Source organism: Mytilus galloprovincialis, chromosome 2 (assembly GCF_965363235.1).
Source record: "Mytilus galloprovincialis chromosome 2, xbMytGall1.hap1.1, whole genome shotgun sequence".
NCBI classification, from domain to species: domain Eukaryota; kingdom Metazoa; phylum Mollusca; class Bivalvia; order Mytilida; family Mytilidae; genus Mytilus; species Mytilus galloprovincialis.
Genome location: NC_134839.1, coordinates 69,317,843 through 69,329,131, shown reverse-complemented (window position 1 = coordinate 69,329,131; position 11,289 = coordinate 69,317,843).

Below are 11,289 nucleotides of genomic sequence, written 5' to 3'. Positions count from 1 at the left end.
TCTCAAGTAAAACAAATGTGTGATGGATATGTCCCTAGATGTCTGAAGTAAAAGATTTGAACATACTTTAATTTGTCAAAAAACGATACGTTGATCTGTTTTGACTTATCTTTATATTTTAGAAATTAGAAGGTATAGACAATCTATATTGCGATAGCATATGTTTCAGTAAGTGATTAAACAAAATCTGCCATAAAAAGTAAAAAAAAAATTAAAAAATACTGAACTCCAAGGAAAATTCGATTCCGGAAGTCTCTTATCAAATGACAAAATCGAAAGACCACAAATAACAAACGAATGGTTCCAGTTCGTTTTTTCTTAATCTACAAATAAGTTATTAATCTTTTTACTTAGGCTGTAACTCTCTTGACAGAGCTAAATCTGTAAATGTTGATTATGTACTAATAATTGATGTTTTGCATTACACCGTGCATATTCAGTATTTGCGTCACGCATCAACCGTAACGTGTAACAACTATTCCATGCAGACCATTTTTTTTTTGTTATTCAATTATGGCCGTTCATCCATAACAGGTTGGTTCTAAACGCGTCAGTTGTAATTCCTCTTATTAGTAAAATGTCGGGATTGGATTCACTTTGACAGTATTTCCCTTTAACCTGCAGTTGAGTGTCTTATCATAAATGTACAGCCCAACAGATAATATACTATACAGATATCGATTTAAAGCTGCGACCTCTGTCGGATTAGTTTGTGTATTGCTGTTGACGAGTGTTGTATGAACCTACGTTCTGTTTGTTTTCAAGCATTTCATTTGAGCAATATGAATTAAACCCTTTCACTACCAGCCTACAACAAGAACAACAGGATTAACCCCATTTTCTAAGGAACCAATCATCGAGTTCAAAACTTGTGTACATGTTTTACACAAAAAATCAACCATGTAACAATGCCAGTTTCAGCATGTTCAGAGAATTCACAATTCAGTTCAAACTTCTGAAGCGTTGGACAAATCATACACTTTTGTTTTAAATTGGACAATTTTTTGTTACTTTTTTATGTTAGAATTAGTTGTTATGTTTTAATAAAGAATTATTTACTTTAAGCGATGTATTAATTCGACCATTCGAGGTTCTTTTCTGGGAATCCTTTTTAGCCAAATGTGTGATTTTAATATTATTACGAGGGCCTCAAATGATTTTAAATCGAAAATAATTGCAATAAATGTTATTCCGTCTTCAGAAGCAAAACCATATACAAAATTAATTGCAAGACAATAACTAAAGCGAGCATTATACCTGTTTCTTAGCCTCGTACAAATACAGCTTATATGTAAAGACACTAAACAGTAATTGTCTATGAAAATATTGTGACTCTTTCATTCTGTTGTCGACAAATGGTTTTAACGTCGTGTTCGAACTCAACCAATTCCACACACTCTGACAATATATTTATAATATGACACGAATAACGTGCGTAAAAATATAAGGTACTTTATATCACTTCAGCCATTAGTTCGTTAACTGTTTTAAATGTTCTTCTTGATTTATTGACATTTCCTTCAGAAACGAGGTATGCATAAGCTAGCATCCATGATAACATGTTTCATATTGTCTCTGTCTGAATCTTAGCAATTTTTCAAGTAATAAGATTTAATCATTTATTTATTAAATTCATTTATTGTATTACTTGTCAAATCTAAGCAAACTATTCAATATTCATTTATATTCTGGACATTCTATCAATGTACATGATAAGAAGATCATCAAAAGTCATTATGGCAGAATTTGCTCGGACTTCATTGATTATTGAAATGGCGGATTAATGAAATTCACTGCTTTGGTTGACCCACCAGAGACAATTGTTATAGGTGGCACAGTAGTATTTCATGGCCCATAAAGGATAGCCTTTTAAGGATTTTTAACCACTTTCTAGCACTGCAAAAAAAATTCTACATACAGACTTAACTGAAGTATTTTTATTATACTAATCAGAACTGAATTTGAATATGTATCATGACCGTTTACTTTTTTGCTTTTTTTAAAAACCTAGGGCCACTAGTGTTTTTAGGTCTTTTATCATGCAGTAAATAAAAAATTAAAAAAAAAAATCTCAAGAATTCATTTTCACCTGTCTGTAAAATTATTTCATATTTTTCTAAACCTGATTCATCCCTCAGTTTAGGAAAGTATGTTCAGTTCATACTGTATTTTTAGTTCAATCACACTGTTTAGAAACAATGACCTAAGTAGGGTACAAAAAAAATTAACCTAACATTTGGAATGCAAATACTACCGTGCTACCTTAACAAAGACATCACAAATTTGAAATCAGCCATGGCACGTATGATGCATAGACTTCTTATTAGGAAACATGTTACAATGAAGAATACTATTCTTAGCTTATTTCTTACCAAAATATTTATAACAAGTATACTCCTACCTCAGCTGGCAGATTTTCACTTTTTTTTCATCTGAACATTTTACTTAAGGAGAGAACAAAACCCAAATATCTGTTGTTTCAAATCAAGACAGAAGTAAACCATGGCGATTTAGAAGGAATTATTGAATTGCCAACCCTTCTTATAGTTAATCTGACTGAAAGCAGCTGTTTAAGCACCAAATCATGAAAAATGATAGTGAATAAAATTGAGAATGGAAATGGGGAATGTGTCAAAGAGACAACAACCCGACCAAATAAAAAACAACAGCAGAGGGTCACCAACAGGTCTTCAATGTAGCGAGAAATTCCCGCACCCGGAGGCGTCCTTCAGCTGGCCCCTAAACAAATATATACTAGTCCAGTGATAATGAACGCCATACTAATTTCCAAATTGTACACAAGAAACTAAAATTAAAATAATACAAGACTAACAAAGGCCAGAGGCTCCTGACTTGGGACAGGCGCAAAAATGCGGCGGGGTTAAACATGTTTGTGAGATCTCAACCCTCCCCCTATACCTCTAACCAATGTAGAAAAGTAAACGCATAACAATACGCACATTAAAATTCAGTTCAAGAGAAGTCCGAGTCTGATGTCAGAAGATGTAACCAAAGAAAATAAACAAAATGACAATAATACATAAATAACAACAGACTACTAGCAGTTAACTGACATGCCAGCTCCAGACTTCAATTAAACTGATTGAAAGATTATGATTTCATCATATGAACATCAGGCACAATCCTTCCCGTTAGGGGTTTAGTATCATACCATCATAACATATATGAGAAGAACATAACCCGTGTCATGCCAACAACTGTTTTTAGAATAAATGGGTTTAGTTCCGATACAAAGACCTTATCAGTGACTCAATATTAACGCCAAAATATGCAATCTTTAATGACTTGACAACAGTATCGTAATTATATCCCTTCTTAATAAGTCTATTCAAAGGTTTTGTAAGTTTCTGAGGTGAATTCTGACACCTTTGTGCTTTATAAAGAATATTTCCATAAAAAAAAATTACATTCCACATTTTACAGCATGCCTTACATTTCTTTAAGCATTTTCATGTTACATGTGTTATGAAGGCAATATAACAATAAAATTGAGAATGGAAATGGGGAATGTGTCAAAGAGACAACAACCCGACCAAATAAAAAACAACAGCAGAGGGTCACCAACAGGTCTTCAATGTAGCGAGAAATTCCCGCACCCGGAGGCGTCCTTCAGCTGGCCCCTGAACAAATATATACTAGTCCAGTGATAATGAACGCCATACTAATTTCCAAATTGTACACAAGAAACTAGAATTGAAATAATACAAGACAAACAAAGGCCAGAGGCTCCTGACTTGGGACAGGCGCAAAAATGCGGCGGGGTTAAACTTTAGATGGCAGTTAACTATTGTTTAAAGTTCTTTTTGACAATATATGACTAGAATATATCTTTAAGTTGAATCATTGTCTATTTCTCATGTTTTCATTCAGTTAAATCATGTCCCATTACATAATCCATTTAGCTTTATTGTGCTCTTAAGGGTTAGACAATCAAATAAATTAATAATATTTGCATGAAAAAAATAATAAACTATCTAATCTTGCTGATATACAATCATAATCACATTTTTTGTCCAAAAACATGCCTTGTCAATGTAAAGAAACCCCTCTATTCAGCTAAATATGAGGGTTAAATGAATAAATAAGGACCCCTTTAACTATTTACTTATTCTAAAAAGCTCTTTACTGGTGTAATGTTACAACTATAATTTCAGTTAAACCTGAAGAAAACTAGTATATCTGTAATTGTGTGGAAAAAAATAAAAAAAAGAATGGACTTTATTTATTACGGTGAATTCCAAAAAGCTCTTTACTGGTGTAATGTTACAACTACAATTTCCGTTAAACCCGAAGAAAACTAGTATATCTGTAATTGTGTGGAAAAAGATCAAAAAAAAGTATGCACTTTATTTATTACGGTGAAAATTATAGGACATACAGGCAACTAGAATATGTCGCGTCTCAAATTCCAGTTGTTGCAGTGTCAGACACTGCGAAAAGTTTAAGAGAAACTTTATAATTAAAAATGTATTGCAAAAGTGGGACGAAAGATACCAAAGGGACAGTCAAACTCATAAACAAAAAACACACTGACAACGCCATGGCTAAAAAGAAAAAGACAAACAAACAACAGCACACACGACACAACATAGAAAACTAAAGAATAAACAACACGAGCCCCACCAAAAAACTAGGGGTGATCTCAGGTGCTCCGGAAGGGTAAGCAGATCCTGCTCCACATGCGGAACCCATCGTGTTGCTTATGTGATAACAAATCCGGTAAATAGTCTAATTCGGTAGGTCACATTCATGAAAGGGAAGGGGACTGTAGTTACGACGTAAGGAACATATCCGATATCATTTGTGAAACGGTTATTCCATAACGGTCAACCAACTCGTGATGGCGTCCGTAAAATTTACGAAGGGATGATTTCAACTTAACCATTTGGAACTCTTGGTTTAATAGCTTCCTTGTGAGCAGCAACCCTCTATCAAGAAAATCATGATAGAAAATGCAAGCACGGGAATATCGTATCAATTGGGAGATATATACCCCGTATGCAGGTGCTTCTGGAATGTTGCTACTTAGAAATGGAAAGTTCACAATTGGAAAGCTGAAATCATCTCTTTTGTCGTAAAGTTCTGTTTTCAACCGACCCTCATTGTCAATTTCTAGATGTAAGTCAAGATATGAGGCCGACTTAACTGTATCTGTAGTATCCTTTATCTCTAGCTCGATTGGATAGATGCGTTCCACAAAGTCACCAAATTTTGAATTATTTAGTGAAAGAACATCATCTATATAGCGAAAAGTAGAGTTAAAGGATATTGATAACTTCTTATCTTTCTTCATAAGAAGTTCCCGCAGTCAGCCTCATAATAATAAAGAAACAAGTCGGCAAGTAGAGGGGCACAGTTTGTTCCCATTGGAATGCCGACAGTCTGTTGAAAAACACGTCCTCCGAACGTAACAAATATGTTGTCAATCAAGAAATCAAGCATCTTGATAATATCAGTTTCAGAGAATTTTTGGTTCGAATCAGAGTGATCCTTTACAAAGTAGAATTTATCCCTCTCCAAGACAAGATACTTGTATCTACGTTGGCCATTCTTTTTTACAAAGCAAAGCAATACCAACTCTTTCAATTTGTCTTTTAGTTTGAAATGTGGAATACTAGTGTACAGAGTAGAAAAGTCAAATGTTTTAATACTGTTACAAGATGAAAGAGAGTTAGATTGTATGTACTCTTAAAGATCTTTGGAATTTTTAAGTTTCCACATCTGATTCACCCCCCTCTAGAATAGGCAGTTTCACAATAACTTTGAAGCCCGTCTTTGATTGCTGATAAAATAGATGTTAATAATTTAGAAAGAGGTTTCGTGGAGCACTTGGAAGACCCAGTAATATACCGTTGTTTGTAAGGACACTTATGTAGTTTAGGTATCCAATACAGTGATGGCAGATCCAGTTCTTCATCTTTGGTTGGAATTCCAAAGGAACACAGAAAAGACCTATGAATATCCAGGATTTCCTCTTTGGTAAGTGTCGTGAGGGTATATGTTGAGTTTCCAAGTGAATTGTCAATACCTAATTCGTTTATCAAGCAGTTAATGTAATGAGTTTTACATACAAAAACGATGTTGTTTGGGGCTTTATCTGCGGGGACAACAACATATTTGTCATGGAGGTAGGATAGGTGTTTTGCAACATGTGGGTCTTTAAAGATTGAAGTAGCATGGGCATTGATAGACCCATTTAGTTTCTTAATTCTGATTTTTATCAACGACCTCACCGCCTTAATCCATTCAGAAAGAGTGTCTACGTCTTCCTTCTCGCGCTTAGCCCATTGCCTGGCATAATCCTCAACTGAATCCACCAAAATTTTAAAGTTGTATTTCCAATTGATGGATTTAGGCTCACGATATTTCGGACCTTTCGATAACACATTTCGTAGAGAAGTGTTATTAACAGTGTTGAGGTCACCGGTAATAACGTGGCCAGCAGGATTATATGTGAATTGGGAACTAGCACAAGTGCAATCAGGAGGTTTAGACTAGAAGTCGTCAATATCGAGATCCTGCAAAACGTGTTTGTAATTGAAAATTTTAGTTGCAATAGGTATGGTATTGGTATAAGAAATGATTGGTACAGACTTGTCTTTGAAATAAGGAGGTATTTTCGATTGAACTAATTTATGATGAAGGATATTGCCTAAGTTGACGCCATCGATACCTTTGTTGGCAAAGGAAAGATTAAGGAAAGATCTTTTCTCTTTTTCATCTTTGCCAATGCGTACTGGCTTGAAAAGTCTGTGACTTGCAATATCCGAAATTATAGCTGTAATTTTGTATTGGTTTGAATGAGGGTTTGTAACAGTGGATTCCAAATATAAATTGAACAGAGAATGAAGTTTTGAAAGGGGTAATGAACAAAGTTTCGTGCGAATGTGATGAATACCTAACGGCTTTTGTATAAATGGCAGCAAGTCATTAATAGATACATCATGCAGAGAAGGTGATGTAGAATGACGATGACCATGACTGCGTCTACGTCGAGGAGTCGAGTTGAAAATATTCATCACATTCACCGAGTTACACGAAGGACTAGATAGAATACCTAGTTACTTAATAAAGAAATGTATTGCAAGTAAAAATAAAGAAATTGTATTTTCCAGGTAGATTTTAACATTATTACCCACAGATCAAGCAAGATTTGCTGAATCAGCAATTTTCACTCCCAGGGGTTTATTCTTTAGTTTGCTATGTTGTGTCATGTGTGCTGTTGTTTGTTTGTCTTTTTCATTTTTAGGCATGGCGTTGTGAGTTTTTTTTTGTTATTTTAGATTTATGAGTTTGACTGTCCCTTTGGTATCTTTAGTCCCTCTTTTAAGGACCGTCTCTTGGTCTAGTGGCCCTTAATCAACTTTTTATTGATTTGATTTAAAAAAAATACCTTTAATGATTTGGTGTAAACATATATATCCCAGTTAAGGTGGGACGGTAGTATTTCATGGCCCATGAAGCCCCCGGTCACAACAGATCAAACGATTTTTTGTCTTGGAAGATCTATTAAATAGTTGTCGTGGCACTGTCGTTCAAAATGTCAAAAAAATAATTCCCGTGGTCACATCAGCTACGACATGTCCACGATTATTCCACGATGGGTACACGACAGAAAAAAAAATGTAATTGTACTGTCGTGGGTTTGTCGCAAATCATTCGTGCGGCAGTCGTACGACAATCGTCAGTTGTTTGCGGCTATTTTTCAGGTGTTCATGTCATGTGACGCACGTGTTACTGTCGTGTCACTGTCATACGACTGTCGCACAACATGACATGAACTACTAGTATATAATGAAGGCCCTATTTATTGGGTTAGTGATGCAAGGGTCGAATCTCAGCAAAAGCTCTTGAAACATGCCAGGCTCCACCCGCATTAATCCAACGGAATCACCGACAGATTCCCGCTCCAGCTCTTGCAGCAGTGTACTATACTGCCCAAACATCAGGCGCAGTTTGATCCATGGTCCAACCCACCAACTTTAAGCGTTTCGTTGGTTCAAATGCTGTCTTCGGGCTTGAATCAACGCTAACAGGCGCATATTTTACTCTTGTTGGAGTCCGACAAAGCGCATATTTAGCAGGGCTAAGCGTAATCGTTCCGGTGAATAACCATCCTCTTTAAACGACAGACTGTATGTTTTTCCAAACATTGATTCCGCCGAATTGTATTCCTCTAAAAAAACCGAAAATATGTTGCACAACGAACGTACCACTGTCGTACGACAGACAATCCATGTTGTGTGAGCATCGTGTGGCATTTGGTATTCGTGAGACAAACCATTTTATTAAAAAAATAATCGTACAGTGACAGTCCTGAGATTGTCTTACGACCGTCGTGAGACAGTCGTAGATTTTTTTTTTATTAAAATGGTTTTTGTTGGTACTCATGACAATATGTTTATCGCATGACAGTCACTCGACAGTTACACAACAAAAAAAGCGCAGAGCAAAAAAGGTGCATGTCCAATTTTCGTCTGTCGTACGCCGATCACACAGATGACCCGCAATTTGACAAAATTTCATGTCGTGGAGATGTATAGATGAATCGTGGCTTAAGGGATAATGATAGCCTTTTTAAGAATTTGACCACTTTCTAGCACCATAGGACCATAGTGCTTTTAGGTCTTTTATCATGCAGTGAATAAAAAATTAAAAAAAAAATCTCAAAAATTCATTTTCACCTGTATATAAAATTATTTCATATTTTTCAACACCTGATTTATCCCTCAGTTTGGGAAAGTATGTTCAGTTCATACTGTATTTTTAGTCCAATCACACTGGTCAGATACATTGACCTAAGTAGGGTACACAAAATAGCAACCTAAAATTTGGAATGCAAATACTACCGTGCTACCTATACACTGACTGGTACATCCGTCAGTGTATGATAGTCAACTTGTTGACAATTTATGCAATTTGTTTGTTGTAAATTAAGTTGCCATGATAAATACGCAGCTAAAAACTAATCATGTTGTTGTTGTTTATTTCACAATGAATACTATGAACCTACAATACTTAAATAATATCTTTGCTTTGTTTGATATTCATTGTTTATTCTTTATAAAATCAAGCAAACGTATTTTCGTATTACAAGCAGTACAAAATTTATGTACAAACATCAATGAAATACAATAATGACAACCCATAACGGTCTTTGTCTCTGCATTCATATCTCGTCTGAAGTAAATCCGTTCTATTTTCATATGGTTAAACCATGGCTTGCCCAAATTATTTGTATTAACATTCTAACTCGTGCGTTACCTGGACTGATGAGCCGAAATAGATACTAAATATTGGACGATTCTCTTAGTACCTCGCGTTTCGTGATTAGGTCTTTTTCCGTGTGTCTACAATATTTTTATCATAGTTTAGTGTATCGTGATCTGTATTCAAATGCCATCCTAATATTTGAATGCCTTTGCTGTGTAGGGAACTTTTTCATTTTCTTCAAATCAAGTTGCTGTAATAGCTTGTCATTTTATGCCAATGCGCGGAAATTTAATCTACCATCTGAAAATAATTTAAGAATAACTTTGATATACTCTGACAATTCACCGTCAGATTTAAAACTCGAAATAATAATGTGCATGTACACATATCTAATTGAATTGTCAGTAAATTCTGTCTAGTAGTTATTGATGTGTTTTGATAAACATGATTTACTAATGGTCTAAAAGCCCTATTGTGCTTCTTTGTTATATGTTTGTATGTTTGTTTTAGTGATTAGGATTATAGCACAATGTTGACTGCTGTATTATTGTCATTTCTTCCTTTTATGTATGTGTGTTTTGTTCAAGCATCGTGGCCAATATAATGGACTTTGATGCGACTGTCATACAAGTGAGAGGTTTAGTTAGCTATAGAACCACGCTCAATGCACTATTTTCTACATGAAAAAATGCCTGTAACAAGTCAGGAATATGAAAGTTGTTATCCATTTGTTTGATGTGTTTGAGCTTTTGTTTATGCCATTTGATTAAGGACTTTCCTTTTTGAATTTTTCTTGGTGTTTAGTATTTTTGAGATTTTACTTTTTATTAGATCTGTTCTATTTGTGAAAGACAGAATTTTTAAAGAACTTCAGGATTAATTTAAATTTTGATCTTTTTCTGATATTAGGTCTATCAAAAGTTTTGATTTTTCAACCCTGTATACCACTATTTACAATGTGAAATTAAAAATCGTTTAAAAAAAATAATACACAACGCATTTCAACATAAAATTGTATCATACGCTGTAAATCTATTATTTTAGGATACCGTACGGCATATTTTGTTAATATTGAACAAAAAGGTAAAACATGCTACACAGTGGAGGAAGTGATCAGTGTGCTGCAGTTTATTATTGTTTATTTTTTTTATTTTGAGGTAGAAATTTTCAACAAGTTGTCAGCATTCTAATGGGAACAAACTGTGCGCCTCTCCTTGCTGACATCTTCATATTTTCACATAAGCAGGAGTTCCTTTCCTTGTCAAATACATGGAGATCAAAGAAGTCAGGTCATTTGATTGCAGATTCATATATATTGATGATGTCCTTTTCATTTAAAATCCAAACTTTTCTGATGGTGTTCCAGTAATATATTCCCCAGAACAAGAAATTAAAGAAACAAACGACTCTACTTTGTCGGCATCATTTTAAAACTTATACCTGAAATTTGACATACACGTTCATCTTAGTACCAGAATCAATGATAAACGAGATGATTTTGATTTTGAAATTATCAATGTCAATAACATTTGTAATTATATACAGTGAAACTTCTCAAAACCGGCCGCCCGTCGGACCACGGGATTCGGCCGGTTTTCAGGGGTGGCCGGTTTGTTGAATTTGAAATAAGCAAGAGTTACTTCCCTTCAATATAAGAATTACTTCCCTTTAATATGTGTGAATTTGTGTTTTTTTACCATGTATTGTACCTCAATCTTTAAGTGTGTTTTGTTGTGTAAATTTAGCTTTGTATTCTAAATTGATTATGAAATAAATATTAAAACATCATTTGTATCTTTATTATTTTTTATTTTGCAGGAATAACAAATAAAATGCAACTATATAACAAAACAGTTTTAATATCAATATATTATGTTATTGAAATAAATTAACATGCATTGATCATCGGTACCATACGATGATAATTCAATTTCTCCAAAAGCAATTTACAAACATAAAAGCACTACACATGTTCATTACAACATAAAACTGATTTATTTTTAAAGCACTACGAATAATAAATTAAAACAAAGACATACATTTTCAAATAAGTGT